This window comes from Callorhinus ursinus, unplaced genomic scaffold, assembly GCF_003265705.2.
Source record: "Callorhinus ursinus isolate GAN/ISIS: 27379988/994484 unplaced genomic scaffold, GSC_fseal_2.0 scaffold48, whole genome shotgun sequence".
Taxonomy (NCBI): Eukaryota; Metazoa; Chordata; class Mammalia; order Carnivora; family Otariidae; genus Callorhinus; species Callorhinus ursinus.
The window spans coordinates 3,067,455-3,083,745 of NW_027397110.1; the positions used below are offsets into that span (position 1 = coordinate 3,067,455).

Sequence of the window (16,291 nt, forward strand, 5' to 3'; positions counted from 1 at the left end):
GGAGAGGAGGAAGTGGGGAGGGAGAGGAGGAAGGAGGGAGAGGAGGAAGGAGGGAAGGAGGGAAGGGAGGAGAGAAGTAGGGAGGGAGGGAAAAAGAAAAGAAGGAAGAAAGGCAGGCAGACAATGGACCAAGGATATTATGTAAAGGTTTAAACGTAATTACATGTATAAAGCACAATAAAAAGAGTAAATAAAACTACCTGGGGAAAGACAATCATTTATCTAAAAAAGTGAGCGGTACAAACATTATTTTTTAAATATTCTTAAAAAATTAAAAAGTAATTCAAAAAAATGTTTAAACAGTTACCTCAAAGAAGAGAGAAATAACAGGATACTTCTTTGAAAATACTTTGGCAGGGGCGCCTGGGTGGCTCAGTCGTTAAGCGTCTGCCTTCGGCTCAGGTCATGGTCCCAGGGTCCTGGGATCGAGCCCCGCATCAGGCTCCCTGCTCAGCGGGAAGCCTGCTTCTCCCTCTGCCACTCCCCCTGATCCCTCTCTCGCTGTGTCTCTGTCAAATAAATAAATAAAATCTTTAAAAAAATAAAAAAAACAAAATGCTTAAAAAAAAAGATGTGTGGCTGTTCCAAATTAATCAACATTTAAAAAAAAAAGAAAATACTTGGGCAGATCAATTGGAGAAATGATGTTAAATTTTTAAAAATCCTAAAAACAAAAAATGAAATAAATGAACCTAAATTGTGTATTTAGATGGCAACATAACCATACAGAGGAGAGGTATTCCAGGTAACCTTAAATACAGTAATTTGTCTGCACATGTCTGGTGGTCCGTAGCTTAAGGACAAAAAGAAGTACAAAATATTTAACTCCTTTCAAGGATCATGTTGGTGCTGTTGTTGGCATTGGGTATTGTTTTCCTGAGATGGTTGTGTACGCAGGGTGGAATAAAGCACACGAGAGATTATTTTCTCCATGTGCTATTTGTAGTTCAGGTGAGAGGAGATAGAGGTCAACGAGTTGAAGTAAAAATGCTCTAGTCCAGACTCTAAGTAGGAAGTGTCAGTGTAGACTCAGGGTGTTTGTCTGCTCTGTCCAGTGGAAATGCCTTAGAAACAAGGATCAATCCCCTGGAAATGAGCACCCGTAGTGGGATATTTGTGGTCTCTAATTTCCCCTAAAAGGAACCAGAACTTCTTGGAGAAAGGCTGGTTCCAGGTGTGGGATGGGAAATGTACAAGGTGAGCCTGGAACATCTTGTCACACCCAAAAAAGCAAGAAGCTGTCAAAGACCACTGGGGTCATGTCAGAACCACCCAGATGCCACAGAACAGTCTCGCACGGACCGGGGATGGGACAATTAGAACACCAGTAAAGATTGTAACTGCACTGGACTGGAGCACACTCTATATACTCAAATCCATCAGTTCATAATGATGCCAAAAAAAAGTTGACAGTCACAGGATACTAGGGAATCAACTCATTATTTTGAAACTTGTAAGTAAAGGAGAGGAGTCAACCATTTATCCTACCTTTCCTATGTGATCTGTAACTTAGGGTGATCAAATAGTTGATAAGGGGAAGTTTCTCTTGACAGGATTTCAGCCAGTGATTGAAGCAGCAGTGGTAGAATTGGAGTATCACCATTTTGCACCTGCTGGTAGATGAAGGGGTCCAGGGCAGTGGTGGGCAATGACCAGCAGTGGATCCTAAACCACAAAAAGAGAGAAATCTGACATTATGGTTACTTCTAACGGAAAACTCACTCCCCTCTCCAGGAAGTCATCTTGCCAAAAAAATACTGAAGCTGAAGCCCCTAAATCTGTCCATTATGGTGGCCAATACCCCCCCACACACAGCTATTTACATTAAAATTAAAATTAATTAAAATGAAAATAAATGAAGAATTTGGTTCTTCAGTTGAACTAGCCATATACCGTAGGTGGTGGGATGTAGGGGGTCAGGGTGGTGTCCCCCTCAAAGTGTTCCCTGCTTCTCCCAGAGGCAGCTGACCCCATCCCTCTCACACGGGTTCAAGTACAACCCTGAAAGGGGCATGCCCAGAAAGAGAGCGGAACCTTCTCCTGGTGCACAGGAAGGTCTGTCCAGAGGCTTTCTTTTCTTTTCTTTTCTTTCTAAATAACATTTTCCAGAAAAGTTAGATTTACAGAAAAATTGCAACAATTCTTCAGAGTTGCCTTATACCCACCCCCCAAGTCCCCCAGTTGTCATCCTAGTGCATTTCTTACAACACGCGAATCAGTGTCAATACATCAGTATTAACTAAAGTCCATGCCTTATTCAGACTGACTTATTTTCCGAGACCCCATCTGGGACACTATATGGCATTCATTGTCGTGTTTCCTTGGGCTTCTCTGGGCTGTCACTGCTTCTTCATTCCTTGTTTCTGCCGATCTTGATGGATTTGAGGAGGACTGGGCATTTTTGTAGAGGTCCCTTGACTGGGATTTGTCTGATATTTTTCTCGGGGTTGGACTGGGGTCACGGGTCTGGGGAGGAAGACCGCAGAGGCCAAGTGCCCCTCCTCATCTCGCCCCTTTAGGCACATGCTGTCAGCCTGATGGATCCCCATGACATTGACCTCGATCACTTGACTGAGGGTCCCTTTTTCAGGATTCTCCCATGTAATTTTCCCACTTTCATTCTGTACCCTTTGGGAGGAAGTTGTGATAGTGACATTGGTCTTTTTAAATTTTTCTTTATGTAAAACACCATGAGAACTTAATTTTATTACTTTATGTGGCTAACATTTGCTTAAATTTACCCACCCATTTATATAATTTTATGGTCATGATATATGCATAGCAAAATTTACCATTATAACCATGTCTAGGTGTACAATTCGGCAACCCTAAGCCCATTCACACTGTTTTCATCTTGCAGAAACTAAACTGTCCACAGCAGACACTCACTCCCATGCCCCTCCCCCAGCCCCTGACAGCCATCATCTATGGTCTGTCTTTATGATTCAGACAACTCTAAGTAGCTCATGTAAGACACAAAAGGACTGGCTTACTTCACTGAGCATGTCCTCGGGGTTCATCCATGTTGTAGCAGGTGTCAAAATTTCCTCCCTTGTAAAGGCTGAATCATATTTCATTGTATGGATGGACCACATTTGGTTTATCCATTGATGGACACTTGGATTGTGTCCACCTTTCAGCTATTGTGAATAACGCTATCAATGTACAAATATGGGTGTACAAATATCTCTTCAAGTCCCTGCTTCCAGTTCTCTTGGGTGTATACCTAGGAGTGGTTTTGCTGGATTATACGGGAATCCTATATTTAACCCTTTGAGGAACTGCCAAACTGTTTTCCACACCGGAGGCACCATTTTACGTTCCCACCAGCAATGCACAAGTGTTCCAGTTTCCCCGTGTTCTTGCTGATGGAATGCTATTTTCCGTTGCTGTTTTTAAAATAATAGACATCCGTGGGGCACCTGGGTGGCTCAGTGGGTTGGGCGTCTGACTCCTGATTTCAGCTCAGGTCATGATCTCAGGGTCATGAGGTTGATCCCCCACATGGGACTCCGTGCTGGGCGTGGAATCTGCTTAAGATTCTCTTTCTCCCTCTCCCTCCGCCCCCCACCCTGCTCGTGTGCCCTCTCTCTCAAAAATAAAATAAAATAAAGTAAAATAAAATAAAATAATAGCCATCCTAAAGAGTGTGAAGTTGTATGCCTTTATAAATTTTTTTAAATTTATCATTTTTCAAGTGAGTGGTATGGACTGAACTTTGTGTGCCCCCTAAATTCATATGGTGAACCCCTCACACCCAATGTGATGGTGTTTGGAGGCGCAGCCCATGATGGGATTAGTGCCCTATAAGATGTGAGAGAGAGAGAGGAGAGAGAGCTTTCTGTCACTGGTTTGTAAGCACAAAGGAAGGGCCACGTGAGGACACTGCCTGAAGGCGGCCCAAGGAGAGAGCTCTCACCGGGAACTGAATCAGCAGCGCCCTGGTCTCAGACTTCCAGCCTCCAGAACTGTGTGAAACAAACGTCTGCTGTTTAAGGCCCCCGCCCCCATCCCCTCAGACTGTGGTATTTCTCATGGCGGCCAAGCTGACTGAGATAGTAGGTAATACATTCACATGGTTCAATATTCAAAAGGCACAAAAGGCATCTGGGGAAGCCACCTCGTTCTCAGCCCCAGCCATTCGCACCCCTGCAGGGAGGTAACATTTGAACCGAGACCCCGTAATGAGACAATCAGTGAGAAAAGTGTTCTAGGCAGAAGGAAGAGCCCGTGCAAAGGCCCTGAGGTGGGAAAGACGTTCAGGGAGCTGAAAGGTGGCCCAGCGACTGGAGACAGGTGACCAAGGTGAGCCCAGGTGGCTCGATGGGGACAGAACCTTGCAGGGGCTCTGGAGGCAGACTGGAGTCTGATTCCTGGTCCATCAGCTACCATGGCACAAGACCTTTCTCTCTCTCTGTGCCTCCTTCCTCATTTGCAAAATCAGGATAGTGATTGTGCCTACCTCACGGGGTGGTGAGTGTAAAGTCCTTAGAACAGTGCCTGGTATGGTCAGCATCTACCCTCGAGGGCCCTGGTCATCCCCAAGCATGTACACGGGCCAGGATGCAGGGGTGACAAGAGGCCTGTCTTGCTGTCTCCCTTGTCTCCCTTCCCCGATGGGCCAGAGCTGCGTCCACACCCTCCAGGGCCAATCACAGCCCAGAGGACACACGAAGCAGGAGGCAGGCAGTCCGCTCTGGCTCGCCCTGTGATGAGCAGCTTGGTCAGGACGCCAAGCACCCACCCCACACACACTGCCTGGCTCCACTGAACCATTTTCCAGCAGACTTGTCCAATGAAGGAAGCAGCCGGTCGTCTACACACATTCTGGCATGAGCTCCTGCAGCGCTGGGACCAGGTGCTCTGGGCACAGCTCTGAGGAGGCTGAAGCCCCGCCCCCCGGGACTGGGCTTCTGTATGGAAGGAGGAGGGCAGGTGGCTGCAAATCTGGGGCGGGGCAAGGAGAGGAGGGTAGGGTTTTTTTTTTTTTTTTTTTAATATTTTATTTATCTGAGAGAGAGAGTGAGACAGAGAGAGAGAGCCTGAGAGGGGGGAGGGTCTGAGGGAGAAGCAGACGCCCCGCCGAGCCGGGAGCCCGATGCGGGACTCGAACCCGGGACTCCAGGATCACGACCTGAGCCGAAGGCAGTCGCTTAACCCACTGAGCCACCCAGGCGTCCCAGGGTTGCGTTTTTTAAAAAATCACTCTGGCTGCTGGAGAAGAAGAGATTGGAGGGACCAGGGCAGGGGCCCCACGCTGGACGAGGGACCAGCTGGAAAATTCCAGCATTATCCATGGCAGAGACGGTGGCCTGGACCAACGCAGCAACTTTGGGGATGGAGAGAACTGGAAAGACCCACAGTGCAGGCCTGAAGGTGGAGTCCATGGGTCCGTGGTGGACAGGAGGCGGCTGGGGGTGCAGAAGACTGCACCATCCACGGGCCCAGGAAGGGGGCCAGGTCTCAAAAGCCTCTCAGGAAGCTCAGCTCTGCCCATCCCCACCCCCAACGTCCAGCTGTCACCAGGACCCCGGTCAGGCCGTGTCAGCCTCCCCCAGCAGCCAGCACCAACCCCCTGAAGGACTGAGCCCACCCTGGTCACGTCAGTTCCTGGCCGGAAAGCCTCCACGGCCTTGGAGAGACCATCTAAGCTAATTGAGGGACTCTCCCACCTCACCTAGTGTCCAGTGTGAGAGGAACTCTGGGGTCAAGGAGACGCCTCCCGCAGTGGGCTGTGTGCCAGGAGTTCGTTCCCCACGCCCCACAAAACCCGTACCACCCCCAGCCTCCGTGGGTGCGGGAAGTGGGTTTGTGTGGAGGGGGAGTGTGTGCGGGGGCTGGGGCCTGGCCTCAGAGCATCCAGACGTGACAGCTAGGAAAGGCACGGGAAGAACGGGCCGGTGCCCTTTGTTCATTTCAGCCTCACGGACTTGGGGCGGGCCTGTCTTCTTCCCATCACAAGGAGGGGAGCCAGGGCTCCCAGGGGGGAAGCTATGTGCCCAGGCCACAGCCACCGGCATGGCCTGGGCCCTGAGGGGGCTGCTCCATTCCCCGAGCCTGCCAAAAGCCCCGGGGCCTCTCAAAGTCCCCTAACACCCCCAGCTCCCTAAATTCACGAAGATTTCCCATGGTCTCGCAAGATTCCCAGGTCCCCCAAGGCCCTCAAAGACCCTCAAGGCCCCCCCACGCTCCAAGACCCCCATGACCCCCAAGGCCCCTAAAGACCCATCGAAGACCCTCCATGGCTCCTCAATGCCCCCAGGCCATTCAGAGCCCCCCCCCAGCCCCCTGAGGACCCAAAGGCTTCCCAAGGTCTTCCAAGGCCCCCAGGACCCCCCAAGTCCCCCAGGCCCCAGATCCCCAAGGTTTCCCAAGGTCCCCTAGGCCCTCCCAGTTCCCTCAAGACTTCCCCCAGGCCTCAGGCCTCCCTCTCCATCCCCAACCCTCCAGGAGACTCCCTCGGCATCGCCTTTTTCTGGGCCATCCAGCTGGGGTCCCCAGGGGCTGAAGCCAATTGGTCAGCTGCTCACTCTACTGTCAGCGATTGGTCCTGGGCTGAGCTATGGGGTGCCCCCTCTGGGTCATGTGACCGCGGGGCACAGTCACGTGGTGCCAGACATGGCTGCCTGCAGCTCTGCTGCCGGCGAGGCCGCGGGAGGTGTCTCACAGGGTCCTGAGACGCCTGCTGCCCTGGGCCCCCCGCTCGGGCCTCAGAGGCCTCGCCCAAGGAGGAACACAGCGCTGGGGGCCGTGCAGAGGGCTGAGGGCCGGGTCTGAGGCCCTGAACAGGCTCCCAGGCCCTCCTGGAGCCCGCCCCACAGCCTGCCCTGCCCATCAGTGTGGGAGCCAGCACCCCACCCGCATACCCTTCCCCGGGCCGGGGTCTCTCTCAGACCTATAGCAGAGCCAGGGCACAGCCCTGCGTCCTCTCCATCCGCCCTGGTCTGGAGGCCCAGGGCCCTGCGCAACCAGCCTCTCTCCAGCTCCTGTTCCGGCGCCCAGAGGCTGAGCCCGTCAACCAATACTGGCAGAAACACACCCACAGACCGTGACCCCAGCTCCCCACCGTTGCCCTCAGGTTGTCGCCAAGAGAGGGGAGGAGGGGCCCAGAAGGGCTCTGCCTCTGTGGGGAAGGAGCTTGCCTGCAGCCGCCAAAGCAGCCTGGTGAACAGATGAGTGATGCTCGAGGTCTGAGGTCCCAGGCTCCCGTTTTAAGGAGGGAAGAGCCACACAAGGGGGCAGGAGGGTTTGGGCACTGGCAGCAAGTGCCTTCGCTTTCCTGGTCCTCAGCGGACTCGCTGCACACGTTGGGTGATAAGATGACGGGTAGTGGCCGTGGGGCTCAGAACACGGACTCGGAGAGGGGCTGCCTGGGCTCAGGTCCTGGATCTGCTGCCTACAGGCTGTGTGATTCTGGGCAAGTTACTAGCCTGCTGGTGCCCGAGTTTCCTCACCTGTTAAGTAGGGATCAAACATAACACACCACCAAGCATCATTATGAGGAGTCAGTGAGTTAGTATTTATAAAGATTTAAAACAGTGCCTGGCACATGGTGAGTGCAATGTGAATGGAAACTCAAAATTTCATCCAACTATTCATTGTTCATTTAGCAAACATGTACCCATCAGGTGTTCATCCGAGGTCCTGGCTGGACCCTGGGTTGGCAAAGATGAACCAAAGGAAAATACAATGAATGTACCAGTAACTACATACCACAATAGCCTGGAACTGGCAATCTGTGAGGGGTCCCGGGTTCAAAGGGATGTGAGAGTCAGGATGGAGCCCTTCTGGGGTGGTCAGGGAGGGCTTCTTGGAAGAGGGGGCATTTAGGTGGGGCATGGAGGCATGGGCTGGCTATGGGACAGACAGACCATGGGCAGCCCACTGATTGCTGGTTGGTCCGCAGACGTCTGAACTGTGCTGGCTGCTAAGTCGGCTGGGACCAAGGGCCTGAAATGACTTTATTGCACAGCTCGGTGGACCCTTAAACGCACTCAGTTGGGTGACCTGCATATTGCACCTGCCTGGCACTTCCCCCAAGGGGCATCCGCGGCCCTGGCCAAGCTGGGGCCTGGGGAGGGACAGGTGTGGGCTAAACGGCTTCCCCACTCGGCTCCTCTCACATACCTTGGCTGAATCCTGAGGTTGGGGTTTTGCACACCAACACTACCCATGAGGCAAGGCCCCTGGAGGCCTGGCCTGCCCCACCCCCATGCAGTGCTTCTGAGGCGTCATCCCCTTAAGAGACCTCCAGCCCTTGCCAAGGCCCAAGGCCATAATAAGGTGCTGTTAAGAGCCAACTTGGGAGCCTGGGGCCTGCCTGGGCAGAGATTTGGCCCAGGAGCCAGTGAGCTGCCCTGACTCCCAGGAAGACCGGCAACACCCACACCAACCTGCCTGGGCACACCGCTCTCCTGACAGCTCACTATGACACAGCCATCAAGGCCTGGCCCAGCCAGGGACGGGAGGAGACTCACACAGCACGTGCATGTGTGTGTGTGTGTATTTGTGTGTATATTTGTGCGTGTTTGTGCACATGGGCTTAAGACGGGAAGGTTTGGTCCGCCCTCTGTGCATGCCCCAGCCCTTTGGGTGTCCCCTGCCACAAGTTTGGGTCCCCTTTCCTCTCCATGCCCCCTTTCTCGCTGGCACTGGGCTGCGGGCAGTTCCTGGGAGCCCCTGGTCCCAGGGGGAGGTGCAGGCGGGTGGAAGGAAGGCAGCCCGAAGCCCTGGGCGTGCACCCTTGTTCCTCTGTTAACCGCCGCTGATCCTCTCTGGCACAAACCGGACAAGGACAAGTCATCCGGCCCTCGCGGTGGGGAGGGGAGTGGGGGCTTCCAGCTGCTGGGTTTGCCACTTGGCAGCCTCCCTGCCTTCCTGTGGGAAACCAGAGCTAAACCTGACCAGAGACACTTGAGTCTAGTCCACACAGAACCTGCAGCAGGTAAGCCGTGCGTGGACAATCTCACCACGCTGGCCATTTGCCAAACTTTCCGAGGGGTCCTGGGCTCCGGAGTGGTCCCGGGTGGCAGGGAGAGAGGGGCTTCGAGCCAGTGCCCACTGCGTGTCCCTTGGCAGGCTGCCTGGCCTCTGTGAACCCCTTTCCACGTGGGTGAGGCTCCCCACCAGGCAGGGTCATCAAGGTAATGGAGCTGAGCCGTGGTGAGTTCTTAGCGAGAGTTGGCAAAAGCCAAATCAGACACGCTTCCGGTGGAAGAGACAGAGATGGAATCCCTCCCTGGGTGCACAGCCGCGGAGCCCGTGGAACTGGAACCCAGATCCAGGCTGCTTCTGCCAAGTCCAGTTCTCCGCCCGCCACCGCCACGCTGGTCTCCCGGAGGAGCTATGTTGCACCGTGGGCTCTAGAGCAACATGCTAATCAAAGGAGGGACTCTCAAATGCCATAATTTTTGTCCATGGAAAGACAAGAGAGCAGAACGCTCCCGGGACAGGTCACCTCCTCCCTGCCCCAAGGAAACTCCTGGCTGGGGCCTTGGGATGCGCCACCTCTCACCTGTGCCAGCCTGGTGGCTCCTGTACCAATGTGAGCACCACCCTGTCAGCCCGGGCTGTGCCGTCTGCCCCCGCACTCCCTGGGTACCTCCTCACCAGGGGCAGCTGGTCTTTTTTTTTTTTTTTTTTACTTTAAATTCAATTAGCCAACATAGAGTGTATCCTTAGTCTCAGATGTAGAGGTCAGCGATTCATCAGTTGCGTAGAACACCCAGTGCTCATCACATCACGTGCTCTCCTTCATGCCCATCACCCGGGTACCCCATTCCCCCACCCACCTCCCCTCCAGCAACCCTCAGTTCGTTTTCCGGACTCCAGAGTCTCTCATGGTTTGTCTCCCTCTCTGATTTCTTCCCATTCAGTTTTCCCTCCCTTCCCCTGTGGTCCTCCAAGCTGTTCCTTATGTTCCACATATGAGTGAAACCGTATGATAATTGTCTTTCTCTGCTTGACTTATTTCACTCAGCATTAATACCCTCCAGGTCCATCCACATCAATGTAAATGGTGGGTATTCATCCTTTCTGATGGCTGAGTAATGTTCCATTGTACATATGAACCACATCTTTATCCATTTGTCTGTTGAAGGACATCTCAACTCCTTCCACAGTTTGGCTACTGTGGACCTTGCTGCTATGAACATTGGGGTCCAGGTGCCCCTTTCGGGTCACTACATTTGTATCTTTGGGGTAACCCAATAGTGCAATTGCTGGGTTGTTTTAGGATATTGAGGTATGTTCCCTCTATCCCTACACTGTGGAGAGTTTTAATTAAGAAAGGATGCTGTATTTTGTCAAATGCTTTTTCTGCATGGGTTGAGAGGATCATATGGTTCTTGTCCTTTTATTAATGCAACGTATCACATTTATCAATTTGCGGATGTTGAACCAGCCTTGCAGCCCAGGAATAAATCCCACTTGGTCGTGGTGAATAATCCTTTTAATGTACTGTTGGATCCTATTGGCTAGTATCTTGGTGAGAATTTTGGCATCCATGTTCATCAGGGATATTGGTCTGTCATTCTCCTTTTTGAAGGGGCCTTTGTCTGGTTTGGGGATCAAGATAATGCTGGCATGGGCGTCTGGTCTTGTCCATGCATCTCCTCCCCAACCCTTGCTACTCTCCCAGCCACCCCTGACCATGTCCCTCTACAGCTTAAAATCCACATCACCTGTAGCGTAAAGGCTAGACCCCTTAACCCATCCCCTGCCTACCTGGGGCCTCACCCCCAACCCCTGCCCCCCACATCTCACCCTCAGTAATACCGAACTGCTTATACTCTCCACCCACCCCAACACACACACACACACACACACACACACACACACACACACACACACAGTGTTCTGTTCCTCTATTATGCTTTGGCACAAGTTGTTGCCTCCAGCTAGAATTCCACATTCCCATCTAGCTGGTGAACTCCTACTCACACTTCAAAACCCGTCTACCCCGGAAAGCTTTCTCAGACACCTTTCTCCCTCACCATGGGGAGACAAAACTTTCTCTTTGGAGTGACCCTGTCCTTTGGTTTTATCCCACAGTATTTTGACGAGTATGTGTTAAGTAGGCTGAACTTGGTGAGAACAGGCCAGCACATCTGATTGAACGGGCCCCACATCCAGCACAGAGCTGGGCACGGAGAGGCGCTCAGCAGTGGTGTGTGGCCCAGATGAAAGGCAGGACCCTGGGGCGCCTGGGTGGCTCAGTCGTTAGGCGTCTGCCTTCGGCTCAGGTCATGGTCCCAGGGTCCTGGGATCGAGCCCCGCATCGGGCTCCCTGCTCCACGGGGAAGCCTGCTTCTCCCTCTCCCGCTCCCCCTGCTTGTGTTCCCTCTCTCGCTGTGTCTCTCTGTCAGATAAATAAATAAAATCTTAAAAAAAAGAAAAGAAAAGAAAAGAAAGGCAGGATCCTCCCCTGAGTCTTGGCTGCGGGAAACATCTCTGTAGAAGTGTGGTGAAGGTTTGAGGGTCCCGGCGGAATCTCTCAGAGGGCCAGCCTTCCCCTGCTCCTGGCCTCCACTCTGGAGCAAAGGCCTCCTTTCTCTTCCAGGAACACCCTGGTCAGACGTGACTGCTGATGAAGGGATGCTTCGGGCTTCTGCGGACATCACGGCCCCATTCTTTGGCGTTGATGGGCTGTGTGAGCAGGGCTTCCCCGCAGAAGCCCCCAGCTCAACCCCCACCACCCTTGATCATCTGGGTGGGTCCAATATAATCGGATCCTTAACGCTGGAAGGGGGAAGCAGGAGAGTTGGCTTCAGAGCGCCGCGATGTGAGAAGGGCCACTGTGGGCTCTGAACCCGGAGGAAGGGCCACGAGCCACGAGCCACGGGAGGCAGGCAGCCTCAAGAAGTTGGGCAAGGCAAGAGAATGGGTTCTCCCCTGGAGCCTCCAGGAAGGATGCGGTGCTGCTGACATTTTGATTTAACCCGCAGGAGAGTACGTGTGTTGTTTTAAGCCATGGAGTTTGTGGGATGCTGTTACATCAGCCGCAGGATATGGGTACAGCCCATTTCACAGAGGAGCAGACTGAGGCCCAGAGAGGAGAAGGGGCTTGCCCAAGGCCACAGCCTGTGGCACTGCCAGGCCTCTGACTCACAGCCCGGTGCTGCTGGCCCTGCCCACTCTCCTCGAGTGACAGGGCACAGCCCCCAGCAAATACTCGCTGTCGATTCTGCACAAGTGTGAGGCTGGAAAAAGCACGCCACGTTCATTTTTCTGGGTGCACCAGCACATGAGCGAATTTGGTGGACAGAGATGCATATGTGCCTTGAAACCTGCAAAGCAACCAATTAACCAATTTCGGCAAAAGTTGGAACTTGCAGGAACCGAGGGCTCTGCCAACAGCCCCTGCTTGTCCTCCCGACCCCCTGCAGCAGGCGGCGGCCAGCCATGGATGTCGACGAGAGCTGCTATCCTTAGCTTCGTGGGCGCCCAGACCACGCACCTCCCCAGGGCACCTCCTGTGTCCGGAGCCAAGCCTGGTGGCTCTTGCCTATTTATGGTGTTCTCACCCATCTCTTTTCCTTTTGATCAGGGCAGGGTCTGCTCTCCTTGACGAGTTGCAGGTCTCAGCATGCACACCAAGTTCCAACAATGCATGACTCATCACCCCTGCCCCTGAGAGGGCCCTCCCCTGTCAGCAGGGCTGGTGGGGCCCCGGGGCTCCCCTGTTGCCTGGGTGGGACCCAGTTCCCCGGGCTGTGTCCCTGCATCCCCCAGATGACTCCCAGAGCCTCCAGGACCTCAGGCCAGCTTTTTCCCTAGGGATCTCGGTTGACCCCTCTATGAAAAGAGAGTTTCCCTTGGATGAGGGAATGCCTTTTCTCCCTGGCAGGTCTGGGGACCAGGAGCCCATTGGCACTGGTGGCTCCTCAGGGCTGGTACCTCTTGCCTTGAGGCCACATGGGCCTTTTTTTTTTTAAGATTTTATTTATTTATTTGTCAGAGAGAGAGAGAACACACAAGCAGGGAGAGTGGCAGGCAGAAGGAGAAGCAGACTCCCCGCCGAGCAAGGAGCCCCATGCAGGACTCTATCCCAGGATGCTGGGATCACGGCCTGAGCCGAAGGCAGATGTCTAACTGACTGAGCCACCCAGGCGTCCCTGAAGCCACATGGGTCTTAGATCCCCCCGACCAGGTGCCAGATGGCCGAAGTTCCCATGCTTCCTGGAATTTGGGATTTCCTTGGAGACCGGATGACCCCGCCCCCAGGCTCTGTCGAGGGCACAAGAGGTGGGGGGTTCCTTCAGACTCAGGGTCAGGTTTCTCTGCTCCATGTTCTGCCCCAGCATCCCAGAGTGGCCGGCTCCCTCCCCTGGCCTCTGAGCAACTGTCCTTCCCTCCTCCTCTGGGGAACCAGAGCCAGGAGGCCTGTGTAGTGTTCCCAACACGTGCACGTGGCAGGTGGCTGGACTCTGGTGTTGAGTGCTAAGGCGCTGGGGTGAGCAGACATTCATTCCATCATGACAATGGCAAAAATAGCACCAGTCTTTCAGTCACTGCTCACAGGAGCTGGTCCCTCCCGGGTGGAATGTCCCTCCCTGCTGTATGCTTTTGTCTCTCAGACGAGGACATAGGACACCAAGGTCCCTCCCGGGGAGGGGACTCATGCAGGAAGAGGCAAAGCGACAGGGTTAGCTCCCAGGCTTTGCCGTCCCGGTGTGGAAAGCTTCCTTTTCATTTTTTTCTTTTTTAATTTTTAAGAAGATACAATTGGGATTTGGGGACTTTCTTTACTTCATCTGTAAAGTTCCTGTAGAGTCACTGATGAAATCATGCTTGCTCACGGTCACATGCTCATCTTCCCTGCACCCTGGGAATGTTTTGCAAGCTGAGCAAGAGAAATAAACAAGGAGGGGTGCCTCCCAGATCACTCTCTTCCCTCCAAGAGGGACATGGGGAGATAGAAGCTTCCTGAAGGAGAAATGGGGGCCTTTTCCATCTCTGCCTCCCCATAGCCCCAGGGGGTGCTGCACACAGTGCTTCTCACTTAAACACTGGATCCTGCACACGCGAACCCTCTGTTGACAAAAAGGCTTCAAGGAAGAAGGCCCCGGGGTGTGCTCCCCAGGTGAGTCGAGGAAGGAGACCCTGGCGGGGGGGGGGGGGGGGGGCGGGGCCCTTTGTCGGGGCCTTTCCGCCCGGGGGGGGGGACCTTGATGGCTCTATGTCCCACAACCCCACTTTTACTCCAAGGGCAAGTCCTGCTCACTCCCTTCCAAAGCTCAGCCCAGCTCTGATGACTTCTCCCACCTCCACGGCCGTACCAGTCCCATCAGGATGCCTGGACTGTGGCCCTGGCCTTCCAAACCCACCTCCGATCAGCCCGGGTGATGGTGGGAAGGCAAAGATCTGCATCACTGCACCTCCTGTCCTCGCTGCCTCAGGTCTTCCCATCAGACGCACAAGAAAAACCCAAGTCCTGGCTGGGGTCCACGTGAGCCCCTGCCACTCACTGTCCTCCACCCCCGTGGCCTCAGACACCCCTAGCACACACACACCTGCCTCAGGCCCTTTGCACTTGTTATCGGTCCTGCCTGGAATGTGCCTCTCCCAGATGTTCCCCAGGCCTGTTTGTCACCTGGCCGGGAGGCTTTTGCAGATCACCTCACCTCAAAGAGCTCTCCCACCACTCTGTCCCCATTACTCCACTTCATTTTCTTTAAAAAAATAAAGAATAATTTCAAAACAGATTTTGTGTGCAATTTAAAAAAATTTGTTTTTTTTTAAGATTTTATTTATTTATTAGACAGAGAGCGAGAGAGACAGAGTAGAAGCAGTGGGGAGTGGCAGAGGGAGAGGGAGAAGCAGGAAGCCCAATGCGAGACTCGATCCCAGGACGCTGGGATCATGACCTGAGCTGAAGGCAGATGCTTCACCAACGGACCCACCCGGGTGCCCCTGTGTGCAATTTCTTTAGGGAGAAATGTCTTGCCTTTTCTTCCTCCTTTTAAAAGGAAGGGAGGGTATTCAAAAAAGTCAAAAAGTGGAAACAAACCACATACCCATCAGGTGATGAATGGCTACACAAACATGGTGTATTCGTACAACAGGGTATCATACAGCCATAAAAGGAACAAAGTCCTGATTTGTGGAGGATCCTTGAAAACATGCTGCTCAGTGAAAGGAGCCAGCCACAAAAGGCCACAGATTGTAGGGTCCCATTTATAGGAGATGTCCACTTATAGCAGAGGCACAGAGTAGACAAGTGGTTACAGGGAGGTGGGGGGGAGACTGCTAATGGTATGAGCTTCTTTTCAGGGCGATGACAACGTTCTGGAATTTGACAGTGGTGCTCGTTGCACAACTTTGCAAATATACTAAAAAACACTGAGTCGTATACCTTAAAATGGGTGAATTTCATGCTGTGTAAAATATATCCTTTTCTTAAAAAGACTTTTTTATTTATTTGTCAGAGAGAGAGAGAGAGAGCACGAGCAGGGGGAGCGGCAAAGGCAGAGGGAGAAGCAGGCTCCCCACTGAGCAGGGAGCCCAACGCGGGACTCGATGCCAGGACCCAGAGGTCATGACCTGAGCCGAAGGCAGCTGCCCAGGCGTCCCTATGTAAAATATATCCTTAAAAAAAGAAGGGAGATATGCAGAGGGAAAAAGAATCAAGGAAGACGATGTGCTTCCCCACACTGGCTTCGAGATGTGGGTGTGGGGGGGCAGGAAAGGACAGAATTAAGTACCTCCACACTGTGCGGGCCAGCCAAGTGCTGAGTCTTCGGGGCGGCACCGGCATCCCCCTCTCCCACCACCGAAGCAGTCTCGGCTCGGCTCCATCACTCCCTTCTGAGGCCTTCCTCGGTCCTTGGGAAGCCCCCTCGGGCCCTCTCCCTTCCCCAGCAGGGGCTCGGACTGGATTGTCCCTTCCTGGTCTGCCAGCTCAGGTCATTCTCTGGGGCTTGGTGACCAGATCAGACCCGAGGTGTTTGAGTTTGAATTCCAGCACCTGCACCGCGCCCCCCAGCCGCATGTGCCATGCGCTCTGAGCCTCAGTTTACCACGTGTCCAGCAGAGGGGGAGGGGCCCCCCCAGCCTGCGGAGAGCCTCAGGAGCCCCAGCTTGGCCGTGTGGTTAGGAGGCTGTGTGGCCCAGCAGGGGCTGCGTGCTCCCCGGGCTGCAGCAGCTGTGTGCGCACCGGTGCGCACACTCGGGCCTGTTGCCATCTGGCCATCTGCTCCCTGAGGGCGCTTGCTGGGCCCCTGTGCAGGGAGGGAGGCGGTGGGGCAGCGACTGTGCTCGGCCACTAGAGGCCAGTGCAGCCCGAGGGGGG

The 16,291-nt window shown here is 53.7% G+C and overlaps 1 long non-coding RNA gene across 1 annotated transcript; it reads left to right on the top strand.

The window, feature by feature from the left end:
• Window positions 1-13,620: 13,620 nt before the first annotated feature.
• LOC112831752 (uncharacterized) lies at window positions 13,621-14,703 on the top strand. The gene is made up of 2 exons (XR_003210219.2): window positions 13,621-14,083; window positions 14,209-14,703. It is a non-coding gene; the product is annotated as an uncharacterized lncRNA (long non-coding RNA).
• The last annotated feature ends 1,588 nt before the right edge of the window (window positions 14,704-16,291 follow it).